We start from the raw sequence: 25387 nt of genomic DNA on the forward strand, positions 1-25387 counted from the left end.
GCTGTGAGGAGACTAGTGTACTGCTTGCTATTCCAATATTAGCCGGTCCCCTCTCTTTGTTCTGAGTTGAGGAGATTCTGCATTCCACTGTTACTACTTATAAACAGCAAGTCTCAACTCATATTCTGGGGGTGTCATTTAGGACAGAGCATCAGACCCATGGCCAATGCTGTAGGAACACATGATGTGGGATCCCTGGGTAGCTCAGCTGTTTAGCACCTACCTTTGGCCCAGGGTGTGATTCTGGAATCCTGGGATCAAGTCCTACATCAGACTCCCTGCATGGAGCCTGCTTCTCCCTCTGCCTGTATCTCTGCCTCTCTCTCTGTGTGTCTCTACGAATAAATAAATAAAAATCTTTAAAAAAAAAAAAAAAGAAACACATGATGTGTGCCAGTTATTCATGATATGAACATTATTATGAAACCCAAGAGAGACTATGTGTGTGCATGCACATGTGTGCACGGGTGTGTATGCATGCATGTGTATGCATGTGTTTGACCATTCCGAACAAGTAGCAGGTTTTGTTGTTGTTGCAATGAGTGTCTTAAACAAGGAAAAGGCTTTGGATGAAAACTAGCTATGTAGCCTTAGGCAAATTTCCTAACTTCTGTATGTTTGGTGCTTTCTTATATATGAAATGGCAATAACACCTTCTACCTTACAGGAATTGTGTTAAATTTAGGGATACTATATACAAAGTGTGGGGAACTTCAGAGAAGTTCAAAAAGTTAATTTTATTTTTATTATGCTTATTAAGTTATAAAACAACTGTTCTACACACTGGCTTTTTAAACCAATGTATGTCTTTAGAAACATCACAAGGAAACCACTCCTGATCTCAGGTTCTCTCCCATTCCTTGAGGAATTCTTTGATCAAAGGTTCAGGGAATCTCATTGTGAAGAGCAGAGGTAGGCTTCCAACAGCAAGGTGTCCCTGAGCCATTTATCGGTCAATGAGGTTTATAGTAATGAGATTTTTCTCAGGAAATAAAAACCAAAGCCTGGGTCTAGCAATACCTCTCCTTAAAAGGCAAAAGTAAACTCCTATAGACTTTCAATTATATAAAACTCTGAGGAGCGACTGGGTGGCTCAATGGGTTAAGAGTCTGATTTTTGGTTTCTGCTCAGGTCATGATCTCAGGGTCTTGAGATCAAGCCCTGAATTGGGTTCTATGCTCAATGAGGAGTCTGCTTGAGATTCTTTTCCCCTCCCTCTCCCTCTGCTCCTCTTCCCGACTTGTGCTTTCTCTCTCTCTCTGTTTTTCCCTCTCAGATACATACATACATACATACATACATATTTAAAATAAAATTAAAATTAAAGAGATGATATGTGTGTATTAGTAAGGGTTCTCCAGTGCAACAAAACTAATAGTATATGGACAGATACAAAAGAGGAGATTCTTTATGGAATTGACTCATGTTATTATGGAGGCCAAGATGCCTACAATATCTGGTCTGTAAGCTGGCGAACCAGGAAAGCCTGTGGCATAATTCAGTCCCTGTCTGAAGGCCTGAGAACCAGGGGAATGATGCTAAAGACCCAAGAACCAGGAGTTTCCATGTGCAAGGATGGGAGAAGGTAGACGTCCCTGCTCAAAAAGAGAGAATTTTCCCTTCTTCTGCTGTGTTGTCCTATTTGGGCCCTCAATGGATTAGATGATGCCAGTCCACATTTGTGAGGGTGGATCTTCTTTATTCAATCAACTGACTCAAATGCTAATCTCTTTCAGAAACATCCTCACAGACAAACTCAGAAATAATGTTTTACCAGCTATCTGGCTATCACTTAGCCCAGTCAAGTTGGCACATAAAAATTAACCTTCATGACAGGAATACACTTAGCACCAATTGCATAATAAATGCTCATAATAAAAACAATTACTGACTATCATAATTGTTCGTAGAGCCATCTTTAGCCTCCAGTTCCAAACAGTTCAGTTTGTTGGCTACAAATTCCCAGCTGCTACCCTGGGTCTGACTGCAGATAAAGATCTCTTCTTTGGTTTCATTCTCTCTCTCTCTCTCTCTCTCTCTAAAGGTTAACGTAGGCTCTTGCTAAGATAAATAGCTCTTAGTGATCATAATACATCCAAGGAGCAGTAGACATAGGTGTCCAGATTAGGAAGGAAGCTTTTAAAAAGCCTTGAAAGACTTGATTAGATTATAATAAGGCAGGATGCCTGGGTGGCTCAGTGGCTGAATGTCTGCCTTCAGCTTGGGTCATGATCCCGGGGTCATGGGATCGAGTCCCACATCAGGCTCCCCATGGGGAGCCTGCTTCTCCCTCTGCCTATGTCTCTGCCTCTCTCTGTGTCTCTCATGAATAAATAAATCTTAAAAAAAAAAGATTATAATAAGGCAAAAACATTATTCAAAACTGAAATCTAAGTTTCTCTACCCCACTGGCTCCCCAGTCTTCAAACATTACTACATGTATAAACATTGTAGACTGACTGATGAATATGTTAAAATATCTGCCTCTACTTATACTGTTTAAGCTGTTGAATTATTTTGCTAATGCTTCAGAATAAAGCATTGATCCATGAAATTCTGTTTGATAATCTGAATATGACCAATGTTATAATCCCAAATCCAACAAGATATATCTGCTTTGTTCCTGAGGATGTATTCCCACATCAAAATGCCCAGTATTCACTTCTCACTTTTGTCTTCCTAAAATTCCTTCTTTGGTGGGCACAGCTGCTTTTCTGCATGCCCAAACCAGACTCTAAAGGACTGCTCTGTCTCTCAAAAAGCCAGCCTGGCTTCTCTTACTCCTCTCCCCTCATGCTTTGCATCTGCCTCCCATCAGGTGTATCCTTCCAGGAGAGCGGCTTGGAAAACTGTAGAGAATAAATGCCTTTGGTTGTATTACCTGCCAAGACAATCTGAATTTTACATTTGGAATACCTTTTCCAGACCCACCTTTTTTACGTACCACAAGGAATAATAATCGTTTTTGAGTCATGCAAAGAGTAATAATGTGAGAAATTTTTAAAATTTTATAAACAGAAAATTTTGTTAATGGGTGAATGTGTTCACAATCTTCCCCTCCTTTCCAGGTGGTGGTGATTTTTTTCCTCTAGCATTTTTTTTACTACACTTAATTCTACCTAACTTAAGTTAATTGGCCTTAGTCCACTGACAATAAGTTATTAAATAAAAATATTTTTATAAACTTTCATAAGTAATTTTTAAAAGCATGTTAAGCCCTGGTTCCCCTTTTGAAAATTCCGCTCCTCTCCTTTTTTCCTACCCATCTCATCAATGCCATTTCTATACTACATCAAAGGCTGCTTTCTTATTTACCTCCTTCCTCAAGAGAAGGGCAACCCCTCCTTACTGGAAGTCATACTAAATCTCTTCTTAGATCTTCAAGAATGAAATCAAATTCACTTACGAATGTTTCCTAAAGCTCCTTAGAGGAAAATTGTTTAATAAAATCACAACAATAATCTTGAAGTTCTATTTTTTAATCTTTCTTGAGGTTTGCACACTACTGGATTTCTCTCAGATGATGTCTTATCATGCTCTCTTCCCACATGCTGTATTATTTTGAAAGAACTCAGTTATTTAAAAAGAGAGAATGATAGGCAAGAGGACTGGATTTGAGCAAAGCACAAATCTAACCTCAGCCCTGAATCAACGAGTTATTGTCTCTGTTAGACTTAACTCATGCATCATTGCTAGGTGTTGGGGTGCTTTCATCCCCAGTCCCAGGGCAGCAGTTCATAATAAAAATATCTCTGCCAAGTAATATTGGTACACAGGGAAAAGTCAGGACAAGATGGGCATAGCCCCTACCTGGTGAGCAAAGTACTTTTTTGGCTTTGGTCTTACTGTATACAAAGTATGTCAAGAAAGTTATACCAACTTTCAAAACAGAAAAGAAAATATGTTGACATGGGTTTATGACATGACTACCAACTGCTGTGGAGGGGAGAAGTAACATTTCCAAGTTTAAATTTTTAACTGGTCCCCCTAGGAGATGTCAGATGACCAAGGACTGGAAAGGAACACAGGGAAAAGACAGTCTGTTCTGGCAGAAGAAAGAGAAAGGAGAATTCTAGGTACTCGCTCCAGATTTGGAAACAAGTCTTTAATACAGGGAGACAAAGGCATTTTAGTTTGCAACAGGGATTCATTCTCTCTCCCTCTCCCTCCCCACCTCACCATCAATGGGGGCTGTATACAGTTTCCCTCGCCTCAATCTGAGAACTCGCTTACAGTAAGTCACCTCATTTGACAATATAGTTACCTGGACGACTGAGGTATGGAAAACAGAGTTGAAGTTCAGATAAAGTTCCAACAGAGGTTCCCATTGTTCGCTCATTTAGTGTCCACCAGCATGCATGCAGCAGTTCAGATTACATACAGATTTCCATTCTAAATAAGCCCCTAATTAAAAATAAAACCTTCCTTCCATCTGCTCATAACTCTCACAAACTCCTTTTTCCCTTTGGGCTCAACCTTCTCGAGCTTGGTCCGTGCTCAAACGTAGATTACCCTGGGGTAAGGGTGGGAGAATGCACTTCTTTTACCACTGTGATTCTTTTTTAAAAAAAAAATAGACTTTGAAAATGGGTAAAGTGAAAATAATAATAATAATTTCAGGTGCCTACTTGTTCACATTGAATGTTACCAGTTCAAAGGAACAAACAGCTGAAGAGCTGCACAAAACTCAAACAGGAAGACTCAAAACAGAGCTTGACGCAGATTCTATTGCATTCATAATTGCAAAATGACAAGCAGGACTCAAAAGTGTGAAAAGGTCATTGCTCAATCTTACAGGGCTGCAGACCCCGTGTTTGATGTGGAATGGGGGAGTGGGTGAAAATTGTGGGGCAACTCAAAAAGGTGTAGGAGAAGCAGTTTTGTCCCATACTTAGAAGACTGTCTTTTAAATGGCCCTGAGATTGCAGAAATACAAATTTGCACAATACCACAATGACACATCTTGGTCTAGAGGGGTTTCCCCATTCCTTCTCTGCAATTTGTTAACTTTCTATGCAACTTGTTTAAAAAATATGAAAAACAACCTTTAAGATACAATTTCTAAAATCCTCTACTTTTCTCCTCTGTCCTCTCTACCCTAGCTCATCCCCAGAGTAGAACAAGACAAATATTCACAGTACAGGTAACTTCCTTTGTGGACATGTGACACCATACATATAAGCACAGAACAACTGGCCACAAAAATATTTCCACAGCATGGCATACACCTGCTTCTCCTTTTGTACTTCTCTCCCCAAGTTCAACCAGTTCACCTTTCCTCCTGGGAAAGTCCTACACATTCTGAGGATCCGGCAAGCTATCTTTTTATGCACTTAATTCGACAGTATGCTTAAGGTAATCTATGAGAGCAGTCCTCTGAGGAAGGGGATAAAGCAGGATTCCCTTAACTCAGTCCCTCAGACTCTCAGGGGCCAATGTTGGGCTCAGCATTTGATTCACTTTTAAGAGTAAAGAAACCATGTGTACTGGATGGAATGGCACCAGTTTCAGATGCCCCTGTCCCTGCAGGCCTCACTGGAGGTGACACTGCACTCTAACTTCCTGGAGTATGGCCCTTGATTTGGAACAAGGCTTAAACAGTGACATAGGATTTGTACATTACCAACCTGTGGCTAAAATGTCAATCCATTAAAACCAGTCTCGTCTTGGCCCCAAAGACCGTGAACCTGAACAGACTAGAGAAGATATATCCCTCATCTCTGAAAGTTTAGAATCTATCCCTTCTCTAGCATCAGCTGATCAAAAATAGTCACTGTACCCTCAAGAGAATAGATTGCAAGTACAAAGTATCTTTTGGGAAAAGCACTGATCTCCCCCACCTTGCGTTCTTGAAGTTGGTAATGCAATTATAGCATAGAGTCCTAGCTCATCCCAACCTCACTCAAGGATAGCAGATGAGTGTGAATGCTGCTTCCACTGCTTAGAGCAACCTGCACATCCAAACAGGTTCCATGTTAGACATGGTCAATGCCATAGTGAGGGAAAATGTGACAGCCAGGACTTCTCAACACATGCTTACTTTTGAAAGATAGTTTAAAAAGATAGTTAAAAAGATAGTTAAAAGACACAGCTTACAGACCTATGGACTTATTAAACCAGAACCAAAGAGTAATGGCCCCAGAAAAGTCTTTATTTTTCAGTCATTCCATCAAAGAGCTGAGTTTTCAAAGGTCTTTGTGGGAAACTTACAATCTTTCAGTGGTTGGATTGGGATAAGTCTGTGTATGTGTGGGGAAAGGTGTTCTACATGAATGTTTAATGAAATGGATGCTGCTTAGATGAAATGGAGTTGATATTTATGTGTACCTATTATTTTCATTCAAATAAAAGAGATATAAGTACCAATTATCAAATATAATCTTTGAGTCTTATTATCTATCTGACCTTCTTTTGGGCCAACTTGCCAACAGCCCTTTAGTCAAACTGGGCCTCAGTCATGCTGAGACTACTATAGCTATGCATAGCAGCCTTTGCTGACTCTTAGCTTTGGTATACACAGCATCCTGCTCCAAGACTTTATCCCTCATACCAGATCTAATCCTTTCTGCAAAACCCTGTTCAAGTCGAATTGTGGCAGGATCACTTCCCTAACTTTATAAGGTACAGATTAATAACAGTTACATGTGTTTCCTCCTATGGGATTTACAAAGTGGTTTCCCATGAAGGTCTGGCAAAGCAGTATGGCCCACTCACAACATATTTCACATGTGAACTGTGTGACTATGCAACTCATTCTTGTTGTGATAATAGGTTAGAAGTTGAGGCATGAAATTATCCTTTTCTTTCCTTAGCAGTTGCTAATATAAATATGGTTACCATGGAGGGAAATATGGATGGGTGAAAGGCCACAGACTGAGGCTCCGTGCTTGCTGATTCCTTTTCTGGAATTAACTAGTTTTTGGACCTTGGACAAGTCACTTCCTCTCTGTGAGCTTTCATTTCTTTGTTATAACATGACATCAGGAATGTATGATGCCTCAGTCCCTACCAGCTCTAAAGTTCTATGGAGACATTTATTCATTCAGTCAGTCAGCCATTCCAGAAGCATTTACTGAGGACCATTGGAATGTCTGCTCCTGTGCTAGCGTTCTGGAAATACAGCTAGGAAAAGACCAATACAGCAGTCTCTCTGATATTATGCTGCTTACAATCTAGGTGGCATCTAGTGGTTGCTAGCACACATGTAACAGATAATGACTCAAGCACAGCAGGCAGCCATTAAAATTCTCACTCATGTCAACTAGGAACCAGGAGGTTCTGAGCAGAGACAGCTCTCCCCCAAGTATGCATGCAAGATTCCAAGATTCTTCCACTTCGTGGCCCTGCCATATTCAATGCTCAGCTGTCCAGGTTGCCATGGTTATCTGCATGGAGCCATTGGATGAAGAAAGGCAAGTTGCCACAGGGAGCAGCGCTTCCTGCAGGAGGTACTTTGGGTCAGTTCGTGCAAATGTCACTGGTCACACAGTCACATGGTCTTCCCCTGCAGGGAAAACAGGGAAATGGGCCCTGGAATCTAGAAATCCAGTCATGTGCCTAGGAAGAAGAATAAACCATTTTCATAAACAGCTAACCAATGTCTGCTGGGAGGTAAGGAGAGAGGATAAAAGGAGAAGAAAAGGAGATTCTACAGCAGAATTCATGGAAGTCAGAATTCACAAAAAAGCAGAGAGAAAGGAAGAGAAAACAAAAACAAGAACAACTCAAAGCAATGACAGGACTCTGAGGGCTTTGTGGAGGCATCTCATGAGGCCCGCATCGCATGAATGGCAACAAAACAGGTGTATCTTTAGGAGGATAATGGATCCCCTGAGAATAGACAGTGACATACGGAAGCTGAGGACTGCAGGCCTCATGAGATGAATTAAAACCCATGAAATTAGCCCACATGATTTCCAACTGAGCTAAAATTTTCATAAAGAACTCTGCATTTCTGCAGTCTTGCAAATTGGTGACTATATATGAGCTATATTCAGAGCTAGGCTGGATTTTTTTTTTCCCAATAGCATGATTTAAATGTTGGGAAATGCTGCATGAGAAATCTAGGTCGCCATGTTACTTCTAAACAATCAAAAGATATGGCAATAGTGGTTTTTCATTTTGAGTAGCAATAATCAGACAATTTTTGGTAAGTCACTGACCTCTTTAGACTGGTATGCTCTCTCCAAAGTCCTACAGCTTATTTCATTTTTGACCTGGTTATTTCATGACTGGAGTTATGTAGGCAATTGATTTCACAACCCCTAATGTAGAGTTAAACTATTGCCAGTCAGAAATACAACGAGAAGAACTAATTTGAGGACTTGGTTATTTTCAGGGTCTAACAACAGCCCCTACAGAACATCGTATACATACCTTTACATGTATGTAGAATAGAAACATTAGAGTTTGTTTTGCTTTATGTTTACTTGCTTAAGCATCTATTTTCCTCAATGCATTGTGAGTCATTTTGAAAGCAAGGTTCAGAGTATCAGACCCATAGAATGTGCCCTGTTGAGGCTTTTGAAAGAGATCACAGTAAATTTATAACAAAAGGAATCATTTGAAATGAATTATAAAAAGGAAATACTGAGTGAGGGATTGAGGTGGCATCCCTGACTCGGGACAGACTCTACCATGATCCCAAAACCCCAGGGTAACTGATATCTCCGGATGTGTCCATGTGTGCCTTACAGAGAAGGGAAAAAAGTATGAGGACTGGAGACAAGAAGTAGGAGAGAAATGGGGAAGAGAAGGGACGCTAAAAAGTTTCAAGAGGCCATTGGCTCAAATGACCTTCCTTGGGCGATGTCCTGTCAGAACTGATCACTGTGGAAGCTGCAGTGAACAAGCCATCCCAGCATCACTCCTCCCATCGAGGTCCAGAGACCTAGAGAGTGGAGCAGCCAATGAAGTACCCCATGAGACCAGCCAACCGCACTGCCACCTGTTGGAAGAAGTCCCTCAAATGGTTTAGTGAACAGCTTCATTAGCCAGCATTTAATCTATATTGTAGGAGTTCAGGAAAGGTTGGACTGGGTTGAATGGAACTGAAAGGAACTGAATTGACATCACTGAGAGCACCTCAGGTAGCAGGACAGGGAAACATCCTGGCCCTCCTCAAGCACTACGCAGAGGGCTGCCCCCGCTGAAGACTCCAGAACTATCAAAATCAATGGGGCACATAAACAAGTCTCATGGGGATGATTAATGCTTGCTGTGAGGATGCCAGGGGATAAATGAGGTGCCAACAATTCTTTAGTCAATTCTAATAGTTAACCAGAAAGGGAGACAGGGGCTTCTGGCACAAGTTGCCCAGCCAGGCAGAGTGGGAAATGTTGGCAAGTTGGCTGGTAGGGGCAGACATGTCTGGGCACAAGGGTGTTAGCTTAGCCTACTAATATTTTTCTTGGACAGCAATGAAAGTCTTGCTGGAAATATCTTGCTTTTCCCTCTTATGCTCACTCTTCTCTCTACTCTCCTAATTTAGGGGGAGAGTGGCAAAGTTGTTTTCTGAACTTTTCTGGGAAAACTAAAGTAGGGTTCTGGGCATTTTCAGGGGCTGAGAGTAACCTCATTCATCCGTTCAACCACTATAGATTTATTGACAATCTACTGTGTGCAAAGTGCCAGATGTAATGCAAGGAATAACAGAGACCTGGTAGTTTACTCTCAGTTTACTCTCTATTTGGAGGGAAAAGCAGTAAACAAGCAAATGTGTACATCATAACTAATTGTGGTAAGTGGTTCAAAGAATATGAACACAGTGCTCCAGTAGAAAATTGCAGACAGAACAATGACAGCTTAGTCAAAGAAAGCCTCTCAGAAGAAGATGAGTCCTAAAGGAAAAGAAGGATCTGGCCATGGGATGGAGAGCTAGGAAATATTGTTCCAGGTGAAGGGAATAGCATGAAAATTGTTCAGGTCTCTGAATGTCTAACGGGAGAAGTTAGAGCCAGGGTCAGATGTGCACATGTGAGAGGCACACAGACTGGCCTGAAAGAAATAGAAAGAAAATTAACTTGAGGCCTTTCTGTAGTTCTCAGGTGTGGGGGTCCACATGGGGTTCTAAGACTTACATAGAAACATAGAGCACACCAGAAGCATGATCGGCTCGAGTCTTGCTCACATAGGAAAGCTGCAGTGCTTGCCAAGCTGGACTCATGAACATCCATCCTGCATCATCCATCCATCCTACTCACATCATCCCTGTGAACCAGAGGATCAACACGGGTCAGAAAAAAAAAAAAAAAAAACACGGGTCAGAACCAGCCCCGCCAGAGGCAGCTGGGTGTAGGATTTTCTCTCTGTTCTTCACCATCCACATGCCAGCCAGGGAGTTTAAGATACCATCAGAAGAGCGCTTGCAGTGCCCTAGAACCAAGGTTCAAAGCTGGGGGAGGAAGCAGGCTTGGGCCGCGAGCAGAGGCACACCTATTCACAGCAGACCTAGGCGAGAGGCCTAGGATAAGAAGTTGGCTTAATAGCCAGGTAGTTTGTTATTGAGTCACAAGTTCACATAAGAAAAATATATGATTCCTAACAACAACAGACATCCAGACAGGGAGGATGTTCTTTTCACAATGGACAAGATTCATCCTTTTGGTCTGGCAGCCTTCAGAGACATTGTTCTCACCATTTCCTTTACAGTCCAGAGTTGCTAAAGGGGGAAATTAATTTTTATTGCTATGATTATCTGCTAAGTGGATGCCCTCAGGCCCTGGATGTATGTTCCATTTTGTTCTGTTAAAAGTAAATAAATTTCCTGAAGGAAAATATACTGTGGCCAAAGTACCCCTATGTGGTAACTGTAGGCCAATAAATAACATCAGATGTATTGAAAAAGTGTCCAGGAAGCCCTTCTGAAGCAGGGGGTGGAGGGAAGGCAGGGGCGGGGGTTGCCTGACGAACACTCAATCATGTGTTTGTTTTGTTTGGCATTTCCTGAAAAAAGCACTGACTCTCTGGCAAATTTTGGCCATGAATTCAGCGTTATTCGTTTATCTAGCCCAAGTCCGGTCCTTAAACTTCTTCAACCTAGAGCTTTCAGTTCTTTCTGGTGCAACAGGTTTTGTTGCAGGAGACAAGGCTCCTCCCATGAGCCAGGTCTCACGCACTTATGTCCACTCTATGTGGTTGCAAAGATGCAAAGATGCAAAGATGAGTTAAATCCAACCAGAACTCAATAGAAGCTCTCAGGGGCTGGGTCCGAACTGATTTGGCCCAGGTTATAACTCCAGTTATAACTCCAACTGTTCTGAGTCTACATATCTGTTTGACTATTTATTTATTTTTAGGAGTTATTCCTGCATAAGGGAGACCTTCTGACAATATTTCTGCATCTCAGTCAGAGTCAGTCAGAGTCATCTCAGTTGCCCCCACTCCTACCATCTCCGTGTGTGTCTGTGTGTGTCTGTGTGTGTGTGTGTGTTTATTTAGGCTAAAGGAAACCTTACCACCCAGGCCCAGCAGTGATGAGGTTGTGAAGCATGCATCTTTCATCCATAAAAAGCCTCCACACAGACTCAGGCAGAAATTTACCAAATGTTTGGCTAGGTCTCCCTGAGGTGGTGAAAACATGATTTTTCACAAACTTTAAGAGCAGTGCAAGACTTTCCATGAAGCGGTAACATAGCCCTGAACACGTCGGCATATGCAACTTTTCAAGCCCGAGCACCTGTTCTCTGCAATTCTAGACAGGACTAGAATGCAGCAGCGGGAGGACTCCGCAGTAAACGAAAGGGCCTCGAGCTCCTGGAGCCTTTCCTTCGTGGCAGGCAGCAACGGAGAAGTCCGACGCAGAAGGCGAAGCTTGAATCCACCCTTTGTGTCCATGGCTACATTAACTGGACTCACTAAAGAAGCTAGCTCCACAAAAACATTTAGATCAAAGCCCACTCTGTCACACTTTGACATGTTGCACATTACCCTCACTTACCTAACCACGCTCAATTCTGGCGAAGGTCATGGGGAAGATGGTGATGGGCAAAGGCAATGGCCGAAACATTGGCTTGGCCTTTATGTTTGAGAGTTTCCGTGGTAATGGCTGCCAAGAAAAGGGCAAGTCTGTTATTCATTCCCTTTCCCTCAGGAAACTTCTTTGGTGAGTCCCGTGCAATTACTCATCCAATCAACAAACATTCGTTAACATGCCAGGCACCAAGCGTGAGGAGGACAGGATATGCCATGTCAGCAGCTGGGAATTTGGCCGTGGTGGTTTTCAAGCAGCCCCTTGAGCCAAGACTTGACACGGTTCTTCACTTCTCACATTTGGCCGTGACTGCCACCCTAGCCCAACAGAAAAGTTGGGTCATCAGCCTCCAGGGAGGAACCACACCATTTGCCCAACGGTGCAAGTGCAGTGAAGGACACACATGAAGACTGGATGGCATTTCATCACCATGCGTGGAGTGCCCCCATGGCCTTCAGCTTGCCCCTTTCCATTGCCTTGGAAGAGGGGTGCTGCTTGCCCCCCTACTTCTCCCCACAGCCCCATCACTATACCCATTCACTACCCACGCAGGTTCTTGCCACTCACCTTTGCATATCTATTCCCTGTCTAAGCCTTCTTCCAGTAAGCTTCATGTCCAATGGTATTTCCCCTTTTCAACAAAAATGAAGGACACAGTGATTGTGACATGTTCTGAAGAGGCTTGCTTTACCAAGAAAATGGTGCAAACTGGGCACCCATGAGGAAATCAGAGTGAGTCACGCAGGGCTCTTAGCCTTTGCCTTGTGGGCTGTCAAAGTCAGCATTTTGCACAAGCCCAGGTGGCCCAGCTGAGGGCCCGACAGGGTCATTCCCTAAACATTAGCCAGAACAGGGTCAAACTGAATCCCACGGTCTTTGTTGGTATGACTTGAGGAAAATGACCAAATACTGACAGGATAAAGAATAAAGCCTATCATATCTTGTTTGACTATAGCAGGAAAGTAAACAATTCTTAGGAAAATAACTCCAACTCCTCTGCTTCAGCAAACATAAGAGAGAGAGAAGGAAATGGACCTTAGCAGCTCTCATCATTTTCGATATAATGCAAAGACTCACGACACCAATATCTACCCGATGGTACATGGCTGGATTGAAAATTTGGAAAGTGAATAAGAAACAAACGAGAGTCACTGTCAACAACCTGGGAGTAACTTCAGGGGAGAGAAGCTAGTAGAAACTTCTGTTTCCACCTCGCACTAGATTGATCATGTTTTAAATACAGTTGTTAGTGATAAAGCAAAAGCAAAGAAACAGAGGTGAAGTTGGACCCTGCCAGGGAGTGAGGTGTGAGCCTTCAATGATGCTGTGACTCTGCCAGGACACAGCTTCCTCTCTTCTATAAGGCTAGTAAAAGCTCCCCCTCCTCCACGAAGCCCTCAAGGACTTCACTCACCCACACCCCCTCTTCTGAATTCCTACACCTAGTTTTTTTTACACCTCACACCATGAAGCATTTTCAGATTTTCTTTGACACTGTTCTCTAGATTTGACAGGTATATTTTCCTCTATCTCGTGACTTAAAACACAAAATCTACTTCATTTTATTTTTATCTTTTGGCTCTCCCACACAGCCTGGTTTGGAGCTGAACATATCAAAAGCATCTAGTGTTTTCTGGGTAGGTAATTTGGATAAGAGTTTTCCTAAGAACCACCACCCATGGAAGAACAAGAACAGTTGATGGCTTATTTCCATTAAATTGGGTGGGGAGGACGCAGGTAAGCACATCTGCTTGGACAGAGTTTTCTTTTAAGTTGAAGTCTTGAATAATATATCAAATCTGGCATTTCTTGGTGTTCTTCTTATGTCTCTTCTGTCACTCACCCATTACCAAAGCTCATGGTCTAAGCAGGTGACACATACAACAAATGGAGAGCACCCAAAAGTGAAGAGCCCATTTTCATCAAGCTCATAAATTCACACATCCAAATATGAATGGTTTTTCACCACACATTTGGTGTGTCCATTTTTCACCAAAGCTGGAGCCCATTTTGCTACTCTCAGGGATGAACACCGGCCCTTAGGGGGCAAATGTGGTCAGCCTCATCTAAGCAAAACCTTGTCTTTCGGACACGTGCCAGAGCTGCCAAGTCGTGGTTGCTTTTCTCATGCACATTTGCCTCAGCAGAAAAGGTTTGATCCTTTGGTAAGAAAGGGGAAAAAGTTATTTTTGCTGGAATTTTATGGCAGGGGCTCTAATCACTGAGGCTAGACATAGAGAGAGTGAGTGACTGTCCCATGTGACTGAGATTGATGGAGTTTCCAGAAACTTGGGAACTTCTACTCTACAACCAGGAAATTCCTCAGCAACTGGGGCTGAATACTGCCTAGATTCCAAAAGTCAACCTTCTCTGCTTCTAGATCCACTTCTTCCAATTCCACTGACCTGCTTAGTTACATGCAAACCTGAGACCAGGCGTGCCCAGCAAATTCCTGAATCCCTACCCCAATTTCCTTGGGATTGCCATCAGTATGTGCTCCTGGCCCAGTTGCTCTCTAGAGTCTATCCTTGGGCAACCTATCATTGCCTGGGGCTTCCTTCTGTCTCCCTAGACTTCATCCTCAAATGTGCATCTCAGTCGTGACCTTCACCCTCAGCTCTCTTCCACTCCAACTGTCCATCTCATGTCTTCATCCCCTACTCTGTTGGCTTCATAAGTTCCACAAAAACTACAGCAAACTCCATGTAACCTCTTCATCTACTTTTTTTCTTCCTTTGGCATCTCACATTTATGAAAATGGCTCTGCTTTCCTTCCAGACTTTCACCTAGACTTCAGATCCCCCTTTTCACAGCCTTCTTCCTCCAGGATGCCTCCCAAGACTAGCTGTATTCCAAAGCCTGTGAGTCGGCAGTTCTCCAGCCGACAGCCAGTCCTTTAATCACCGGGACCCCAGCCAGTGGAACTGTCTCCCCTTGCACTACATTTCTCACCCCCTCCCACCTTAAACCCACCCAGTGCACTACCGTCACAGCTCCGATCAAGTCTCTCCTTTGTCATAATATGCTCAAGCCACACACACTCTACAGACCCCAAAGGGTACCCTGCTCATGGATCATCACCTGCCCCTGCAGAAAGTAATGTCTCTTGTGTCTGAACTCCTCGAGCACTTGACTCTTCCATATTCAATATGATTATCTCTATACATTTTTATCTCCCCTCTTAAACCAAAATCCCTGTGAGCAAAAATTTATCCCCATTTACAATAATAAATAAATAGATAAATAAAATCCAAGTAAGGTTTAACCTGAGGCTTAACTCCCTTGCATGGTTGCTCTTGTTTGACTTCCAAATACTTCACTTCCATCCATGTGTCGTATGGCCACTAGTCACCCAGAGGCAAAGCCATGAGAGCTGGGAGCAGCCACTCCCTTGCCTTACTCTCTTGCTTTACCATCAGAGCCTTATCGGGGCAGGCCAGCAGGGCTCAGCTAAAGGGACTTTACCCCTCACAGGATTGTGAAACAGAGATTCCTTTGAGGTGCAGCCTGAATTTTTTCCCTGCCTTCTGTCTTCACCTTCATAATTAGCACACTTTTCCAATGCAGGCCTGACACCACACTTCATCTTGCCCTCTCTCCACATCCCCTGGTTAGCTATGGCCCTGAGTTTGCCTGTTTCCCAAGAAACAAAGAAATGTGTTAAATTGTCTCAACATTTAATTATTTTATATAGGGAAATAAAAGAGTTGGCCTAAGGCATTGCTGCCTGGAGGAGGCATTTTTCCTTATTCTTGTCAATTCGCCCATCACAGAGTAAACATTCAGAGGTTCAGAGGAAGGGAGAATCTGAACCTGTCCTTGGCTCTTTGTTTTTCCCTCCTCAGCCCCTCTCCTCCCACACACTCCTGTTGTAGCATTTCCGAGTTTTGAATCTGAAGCCTCCAAACCCAGACATTATACGGCTGGTCTGCTTGGTCAGAAGAAATGCCTCTGCTGAGACGCCCCCAGGACCCTTTAAACAAAGGAACAGAGCTGCAGCCCTTACCACAGCTGCAGGGCAAGCTTAAGCCCACTCTGCAGCCATGTCCAGGTCTCCTTGCAGTAATCATACACTTCACTCTACATGTTGATCGAGCACTTACCACATAGCTGCTCTGTGGCTACTGGCAATAACAGAGAGTGATATTCAAAACAACAGTCAGGAATGAGAGAGGCAGGGGCACGGTGTGGGCCCCAGGCAGAGTGCTGGAGCAGGGTTTTGAGAGGCACTGTTGTTGCTAGATTACTCCATTTGTTGCTAAATTGCAGGGATGTCCGAGGCTTAGGTGAGTGACCACAGCACCTGGGGGTGGGGTGGGGTGGTGAGGAGGGCCAGTTATTTATCTACTGGTATGGAATTATTCCAGCGGTTTAGTACCAGTGTAAGCCCACTGAATATGAGTCTTTGATACAGTAAAGTACAAAATAGAAGGGGACCTTTTTACCTCATGGATCTCACAGTAGAATGCAGGAAATGGATGGTACTGTGGTCTGAATGTTTGTATCATCCCAAAATTCATACACTGGGGCCCTAACCAAAGTTTCTGGTATTAGGAGGTAGGGTATTTGGGAGGTCATGAGAGGAGAACCCTTATGGATGGGAGTAGTGCTCCTATAAAAGAGACCTCACAGACTCCCTAGAACTTTCTACCATGTGAGGACACAGCCGGAAGTGTCTGACCAGGAAGAGGGCCCTAACCATGCCGGCAGGCTGATCTTGGACTTCTAGTCCAGAACTGTGAGCTATAAATGTATGTTGTTTATAAGAAACTCAGTCCGTGATATTTTGTTATAGCAGCCCAAATGGATTGAGACATTTAGTAATCAAATACGTACCAAAAAAATGTAAGAATCCAGTTGGGTTAAAAAGTACCAAATATAAAATTGTGTCTGTAAATAACATTACAAAGATAGGTATTCAATGCAGTGAGAGCATACAGTCGGAGAATTTGACCATTTCACATGGATCTGGGAAGGCTTCTCTGAGAAAGCAAGTGAATGAGGGAATATGAGAGGGTTCTGAACAGAGGGACAACATATCCAAAAGTCCTGTGGTGAGGATAATGGGAAGAAGGCAGATGTGGCTAAAGGCAAGAGAAGAAAAGAGACTAATTAAAGAGGAAGAAGGAAGGTAGATAGGTACCAATGTGGGCCTTGAGTTCCATCTACCCAAGAAAAATGGCATATAGAGATGCCTGGGTGGCTTAGTGGTTGAGCATCTGCCTTCAGCTCAGGGTGTGATCCCAGGGTCCTGGGATAGTGTCCTGCATCGGGCTCCCTGCAGGGAGCCTACTCCTCCCTCTGCCTGTGTCTCTGCCTCTTTCTGCATGTCTCTCATGAATGAATCAATAAAATCTTAAAAAAGAGAAAAGAATGGCATGTCAGTAAATGATTTAAAGCAGTGGGGTTTTCACGCTGACTGCTGCCTAGAAACTGGCTGGGCCTGGAGTAGGAGGTTGGCAGTAAACACCTCACTGGTTGACCCCAAGGACCTCAAAGGTCCTACATATGCAGGGTTTTCTGAGGGGCTCTCATCTCTCATCCCAGGAAGAAAGGACTTCTTTCTCTAAGGCAAGATTTCTAAAGACAGGTTTCCAAAGTGGTTACGCAGCTGAGAGAAAAGCACACGGTGATGTTAAAAAGACATGCTCTCACCTTTTCCTTAATGGTTATCAACTATACTTTATTAGTACACACCCTGACTGCCAAGTGCCTGGCTAACCCTTGCTGCCCACTGCCGCCTCACCGTTCAGAATGAGTCAGTGAGGGAAGCATTATCATCTCCGTTGTACATCTGAGTGCATCCACACTCCTCGCCAAGGAATCAACAGCCCAGGATATAAGCCCAGGCCCTCCTGACTCCTGCACTTTGGCTCTTAACCCAGTAATGGTAATTAAATGTGAACCCATGGTTGGCTCCATGACATGTGTCAGGACTTCGGAGCTTAACTACGATGCCATCTCGCCCAGAAGGAATACAATCTAATGGAAGAGAGGGTCATGCATTTACGTAGCCTAAGTAAGACAGCATGATGTGGGCTTTGACAACACACATTAAAACTTTCTGTGATATTTTTCTTCATGAGGGAGCAGTGATTTTCTGTTTCATATTGCATTCGGCCCAGCATCCTTAGGAGGCTCTTTCCTGACTGGCTTGTGTGTGCCAGGCGTTGTGCTAAGTGCCTTAACCACATTTGTGTAATGTAACCCGCAAAGCAAGTTCACCAGGAAGCTAACAATATTGTACTCGTTGTATAGGCTGAAAAACTGAGGCTCACATCAGCCAAGAAAAAAATCCCCGGGATCATAAAGAACTAAAATAGGACAAAGAACTCACGAAAGGGGAGCAGACTAATACCAAATATTGGTAACTTTAGATCTCCACGAAACCAGAGCTAAGTTCTGAAATGGAAAACCAGACCCAAGCTGATGCAAGACAGTGTTAAAACTAACCCTAAACACCCCAACCACAGGAGTCTGACTGCAAAACAGGTTAGCTTCCCAGAGGCAGGCTCTAGGGGCAAACTGTTCCTATTTCTTGGAGTTGTTTTGACATTAAAATGTGAAAGTTCTTAAAGTAAGGGGGGGGGGGGGGTTAAGAGACTCCAAGGAATGTTAAAATAATCTGTGGCAAAACAGAGAAAGTTTAATATTCATTAAGGGGTTTTCATTTCAAATGATCGTTTTACCATACTGATGTCTGAATTGGGAGCAGAGAGAAGAGGAAGAAAGTCTTACTTAATCCCTTTCCTGAATTTGCCACGAAAATGCACAGCAAAGGTCCCCGGGGGTTTCAGGCTCCTTCTGTGAAAACTGGGGTCTGTGGCTGCGGAGACCCTCCCTGGGTCTTCCACCCACACCCCCGGGGGGGCCAAGCCGGCTTTGCCAGAAGTCAGTGCACCAACCCTTCCGTCTCTAGCTCTTACTTAGGGATCCTGTGCTTCTATCTTCTCCCAGAAGCCGAGTTTTGCCTGTATTATATCTTCATCATTGCATCTTTAAATCCAAAGAACAAATGTTGAACTTCAAAATCCTGGGAAATATCTGAAACCCAACCCAGCAAACCTCCACAAATTAAATAATGTTCAGGCTCAACTGTAAACTGCCATTTCCAAAAGTCAGAAGGGAGTGTGTGTCCAGGGAGCAGTCTGGAATGGACACTCTGTGTTCTGGCTTCCAGGATCTACCTTGTTAGCAGGAGCCTTCAGGGCCCTTGGCCTTGGTGTGGGGGCGGGGCGGGCACTGGGAGCTTCTAAGCTGAAATCAATCTTTTCCTTCACTACCTTCAGAGCAGACTTTCTACTGGGTTCTTGGGAGGACACTCAACATGCTCAAAGGCTTGCCTGCCCTAAAATTTATTTATTCATTCATACACTTAATCATGAATTCTTCAACTATTTTTTTTACACACATATGCCAGCCATATGAAGCTAGACACAGTGGTGGTACATCAGTGAACATGCAGTCTCCAGAACTTTAGCCTTCAGACTTATTCTGTACACATTGCCTAGGGGGAGGCTCATTAGCATACACTGCATCGCATCAGCGGATGTAACAGTGCCCCGGAAGCACTCCCTGGTTGACTGGTTTCACTGGGGGAGAACACTTGCAGAAGAGTTTTTGGAGAAGAGAAGAAAGGAGGAGAGAGAGGAGAGGCTCAACAGCCTAGAACAGGCCAGGACAGACTCAGCTAAGTCTGGCAAGGTTCTGGGACACCTGAGACCACTGTCACCAGGAAGGTGACGTCACCAAATCCAAGATGGGAAAAGAGATGAAGGAAGGAATGAGGAGGAGGAGGAATGAGGAGATGAGGAGGAACTAGAGAATCCAGAAAACATATACGCCCTTAAAATTTTGCTGAAATGGAGAGGCCATATCCCTTGTTCACTCAAAAACACCAACTATGGAATGACAGGGTCCACGCTGGGCTCTGGAGGCTATAAAACACCCAAAGTAGGGGCGTGTGGGGGGTGCAGTCAGTTAAGCATCCAACTGAAGGTCCTGAGATCAAGCTCCAGGTGAGGCTCCACACTCAGCAGGAAGTTTGCTTGAGATTCTCTCTCTCTCCTGTCTGCCTCTCTTCCCCCCACCCTGGCAGGCATGTGCACACACTCCCTCTCTCTCAAATAATAAATAAAAATAAAAAGGGGGGATGGTTAGTTTCCAATACCCAGGGTGTTCACCACAAAGCAAGCTATCAGAGCCAGAAAAATGTAAATTACAAGAGAAGCAATTGATTAAAGTCTTCTTGCACTTGAGATAGTGCAATTCTTTTTCCTTTTTTTGCCTTAGATTCCCCCTGCTGCCCCCTCAACCCTCATGTGAACTCAATCTCCACACCTGTGCTGTTTTATTTGTAAAACATCTGCTTGGAAAACTGCCTGCAAGGGTTGTGTTCAAACTGACATTCATTCGTTTGTTTGTTTGTTTGTTTTTCTTATACTATCTTTGTCAAGTTTTGATAATCAAGTTTTGCTGGACTCATGGAAAAGGCCGACAAGTGTTCTGCGTTTTCTACTCTGGGAAGATTGTGATTCCATTACTCTCCCTTTTAGCCAGAAACGGATGTTCTTTTCTTTTCTTTTCCCATGCACACCTTACCTCTGACAGGAAAACATACTAAACTCTAAGAGGGGAAGGTAGCTGAGATAATACCAACTTCAAGGACCTAGAACACCCTCAAAATTTTAACACTTAACTTAGTAAAATGTGTACTCACTTTGCATTGTAAACCCTGCTTCCTTATTATTTATGTGTGAGCACACTTTTCCCTTTATATTAATGTGTGAACAGACTTAAAATATAACATTGTACTTTATTACAAGTATCGTTATATAGCTTTGCCAGACTTACCACAGTCTTTGACCAGTATACATGCCCTGGAGTTATGTGAGTTACACACACTATATTTAATCCTGCTCTAACGTATTCAAGCAGACCTTCAAAGTAAGCTAAGGGTATCCTGATTTATGTGTAGGAGCCAAAGTTTAATGCTGTATTCAGTATAAATGCTGGCTGATGCTCAGTTTCTAATGCAAATTAATCCTTTCGGGTACTGTTTCCATTGTTAATTTGCTTGGCAAGGACGTTTTCCTGGTTCTCTTCTATTAAAACAAAGTTTAGGATACAGTTAATCACAGTACATGGCAGTGAATAAGTGACCAACAAACACTTGTTGAATTTATCAATAAAATAATGAATGACTGGATGGGGCGCCTGAGTGGCTCAGTCGGTTAAAGCATCTGACTCTTGATTTCGGCTCAAGTCATGATCTTAGGGTCATGAGATTGAGCCCTGCTTTCATCTTTACTAAGATTCTTTCTCTCCTTCTCCATCTTCCCCTCCTTCCTCTCTCTCTCTCTCTCTCTCTCTCTCTCTCTCTTTCTCTCTCAAATTAAATTAAATTAAATTAAATTAAAACAAAGAATGACTGGAAAGTTACCCATCCTCTAAAAGAAGAGTTGGCAAACTACAGTCCATGGACCATATCCAGCTCACTCTAATTGTCGAAGGAAATGTGTATTGGACACAACTACACCCATTTGTTTACATCTATTCTCTTTCAAAGTTCAATGTCTTCTGCTTTCAGGGTAGAATAGCTGCAACAGAAACCATATGGCCCCCACAAGCCTAAAATATTTACTATCTGGTCTTTTACAGGAAAAGTGTGCCAACCTCTGCTCTCACACACAATATTCACTAAATAATTAGAGAAGAGCCAGAATGCAATCTCCCTCCCCACCCCAGGAAGCTCTATGCACATGAGATCTCCTCCAGTTTACTGCCATAGGAATAAAGGATATGCCAGAGGTGAAGATGCTGGTGACAAAAATGACCCTGAATTTTCTCTTGAGGAGGTATAATCAAGTCTATTGTCAAAAGTCACAATGTGAAGGGCCAAGTCTCTGCAGCTGACACTCTTTTCTGAATCACCTGTATGGTTCAGCTTTTCTGTGTTTCCCCAGGGGTTTTGGTTAAGTCTTTTCCTGTATTTCCGGATTTTCACCGTCACTTTTTTTCAGTAATAAGATTTCACTGAACTCAAATAAAAGAGCGATTCAGCAAAGCAGATTAAGATGATAGTGACAATTCAATAGATGCCTGGACCATACAAAAGAGCTTCTTCTATGCAGCCATCCTAACTTCTCTCTTCTTAAAATGAAGAATCCCTGACTTTTGAGCCAAATTGGTCAGCAGTTCAAATGCAGCAGTGTGGAAATTCTACAATAGTGTAAAATGCTTCCAGAACATTTGTTTTCAATGCCCATTATACTTTCTCTCTATTAAGAAAGATACTCTTTTTAGTAAGAATTCTATTGTCCCTACTTTTTCATAACACTAAAGTATAATTTCCAGAAAGCCAGAAGTTACTATTTAAACATAAATGTGTAACAATGATATCCATTCTCTTCACATGATGTGGTACACACAGGATATCAAGATGTCATAAAAATCAAATTGTAAAATCTGAGTCTATTCTGAAAAAAAATAAACAAAACAAAACAAAATAGTCTTGACAGATGATAACATATCACTCTCTGGTACATAACAAAACTTCCCAATTAACAAATCCCCTTTTTTGGGTTTGGCAAATGGTGTGGGTTTTTTTTTTTTCCTGGTAATTCAATATAATGTTTTCCTAATCATCATGCTAAACTGAATGACAGATTTTTAGTAATATACTATATCATCGCAAAAGCCAATTATACATAGGAGCCCAAAAATAGGGAATAACTAGGCATATGAATAGAGAATAATTGACAAAAAAATAATCCAGAGTCAGACAATATTATATATTAAGTATTCATTGTTTTCTAAAGACTATCTATTGGTGACCTAAGAAAAATCGCACAAATAAAGACTAACTAGCATATTTCATTTCAAGCAAACATGTATTATAATTCAGAGTTGTACTACAGATAAAGCAGTTTTATTTTTCTTTGAAAACCATTTCTTTTTAAAATGATTTACTATATTCTTTGTTGAGAAAAATAAACAACACTTATATATTTCTTTTTTATTCAATTCATAAAACTTTTCCTTTCACCTTTTTTGGATATTTTATGCATTAGGAAAAGTATACTTTAAAATTTCTTTGAACCCGCAGTTTCAGAGAAAGGAAAAAGAAAAAAATTAGAAAGAGTATTTACTTTTGCATATCGCAAGTCTGGCTCTTAGAACAAAAGGGAGTAATGGAAGAAACAGGGAGCCCTGATATAAGAGAAGGACTTCCTGGATCCTGGACCTGGTGATCTTGAATAAATCTATTAAAATCTAAGCCTCAGGTGCTTGATCTGGACAAAAGAAATACATGACGCTGCCTATTTCACAGAACTCCCAAAGGTTTCATCTCCAAACACCATCATGATGGGGATTGGGATCTTAACATATGCATTTTGGGGAAACGAGGAATGAAAACATTCAGGCCATAGAAAATATTAAGAGAAAAATTACCAAGTAGGCCTCCTGGGCCTTTCGAATCATACTTTACACTGTGATTTATTTCATTTATTATGCCTGAGGCTAACTCTAGCCTTAGGTAAAATGTCCAACATTGCTTAAATGCAAATACTCAGCTTATTTGACAATGTCCCTGTTTATTCTACAAAATTGACTTTATACAGAAACTTTGTAGTTCGGCTTCTTTGTGTTATAAAATTGGCCACAATGCAAAGGAACATTTTTATACATCAGTGGAAACGACAGAGTATAAACACGGAGGAAACAATTTAGTACACATGGAGAACAATTCAGGATTTTCCACAAAGATTTTAAATGCCCTCACCACTAGAGCCAGAGAGACACTTCTGGCAATTTCTCTTCTGGTACAATTTCTCTTCTGGCACAAGTATACTGTTTTCATTTTTCTCTTGGTCATCTTTCTGAATACAAAAATATTAATTGCAACATTATTTTAATAGCCAGGACTAGAAACAACATAATGATCTTCAGTAAATTAATAAGTACATTTTAATTTATTAATCATGGGTTAAATAAATTATATATGTTCAAACAACAGAATGCTCTGCAGCTTTTTAAAAATAATGTTGTACACTCAACACATACAGGGAATAGCCTCTAAGCTACTGGTAAGTGAAAGACAATACAGAATGTTGCACAGTATTCCACTATTTGGGGGAAAAAGATAATATGTGCACATGGGTTTGTGTATATGTATGTACTTATACACTAAGACCATCTCTGGAAGATTTACATAAGTAAGGGGTAATTAGATAAGTATATATAAATAAATAGTATACTAATTATAGAAGATGGATGGTCTGAGGCAGGCAACTGGGATGTGAGATCATATTTTACCATATACCCTTCTATTTATCTTGAATTTTGGTTCAGAAGCATATATTACTCAAAGAATGGCTTTCTGAAAATAAAATTGGCAAATGAGTCTTCCTATTACAGTTTCAGGTAACTTTATAGATTGTTAATGACTGGAACACTTGGAAAATTTCACAAATAATTAAAAAATTATATTACACCTTCTTTTTCAGAAAATCTAAATCGTAGCAGTTCTTGGTTTCCATGATGATTCTCTTTGTTTCCATTCTGGAACACTGATTACTTTAGAATATTTGAGCTTCCAGATTAGATTCCAAATTAGAATAGTTAAGCTTCCAGTTCATCTGCAATAGGCATTCGTGAACTTTCCAATGGTCATAAACCATTGAAAGGGATGGGCAAAATTTTGCCAAAGCTTGCACTAGTTCCAGGATGTGCAAGGACATCATAGAAAGGGGGTTCTCCCCAAAACTTGCTGAGATGACTACACAAAACAAATGAAGTTCAAATAATCTGAACAGACTCACAGAACCCGGTTAGGACTCAGTTCTCACTAAGACCAGAGGAAGGTCATGGCAAGAATTATGCATTCCCCATTTTGCCCCAGCCATGGAGGTATGCCAGCATTTTAATTGGGGACTAATGAGGAAAGAGGCAAAAGATAAATGCAGGATAGGTCAGAGTTAGGGATACTAACATCCTTGGGGCAAGAGACAGGGTGCCAAATCTCTGGGTCCCAGCCTCTGAGTCAAGACCACCTGGTTTGATGAGCAAAGAAAAACAGCAGAAATCTCTAGGTAATGGAGAATGAAATACAGGTCTCTGGGATAGACCATATCTGAAGCCATTTGTGGGGAGAGAATTTCAACCTAATTTAAATTCAGATCCTACCTATAGCTAAGTGACCCTGGGACAGGGTCCAGCTGCTGGAAAGAAGAGGATGCAGGGCACAGGCTGAGGTTAAGCTGCTTGCATGTAAACTTTGTTGACAGCTGCAGCTGCAGCATAGAGGAGGCAACTGTAAAAGGTGGAGGGGAGAAGCTGAACTTGGTGAGCTCAACCCAGACACGTGGCATGGAGAAGTCAAGTAGCAAGACTGAGCCCAGCCCTCAGTTATTA

General features: G+C 42.1%; 2 long non-coding RNA genes across 32 annotated transcripts in view; both read right to left on the reverse strand.

Annotated features, from left to right (window-relative positions):
- The window catches only part of LOC102155895, a 648303-nt gene that overhangs the window by 480200 nt on the left and 142716 nt on the right, over positions 1–25387 (reverse strand). The window lies entirely within an intron of this gene.
- LOC119866868 lies at positions 6110–12686 on the reverse strand. Its single transcript, XR_005381493.1, has 4 exons — positions 12539–12686; positions 11939–12046; positions 10080–10209; positions 6110–7504 (listed from the first exon to the last, which is right to left on the reverse strand). It is a non-coding gene; the product is annotated as an uncharacterized LOC119866868 (long non-coding RNA).

The sequence above is a fragment of the Canis lupus genome, chromosome 30 (assembly GCF_011100685.1).
Source record: "Canis lupus familiaris isolate Mischka breed German Shepherd chromosome 30, alternate assembly UU_Cfam_GSD_1.0, whole genome shotgun sequence".
Taxonomy (NCBI): domain Eukaryota; kingdom Metazoa; phylum Chordata; class Mammalia; order Carnivora; family Canidae; genus Canis; species Canis lupus.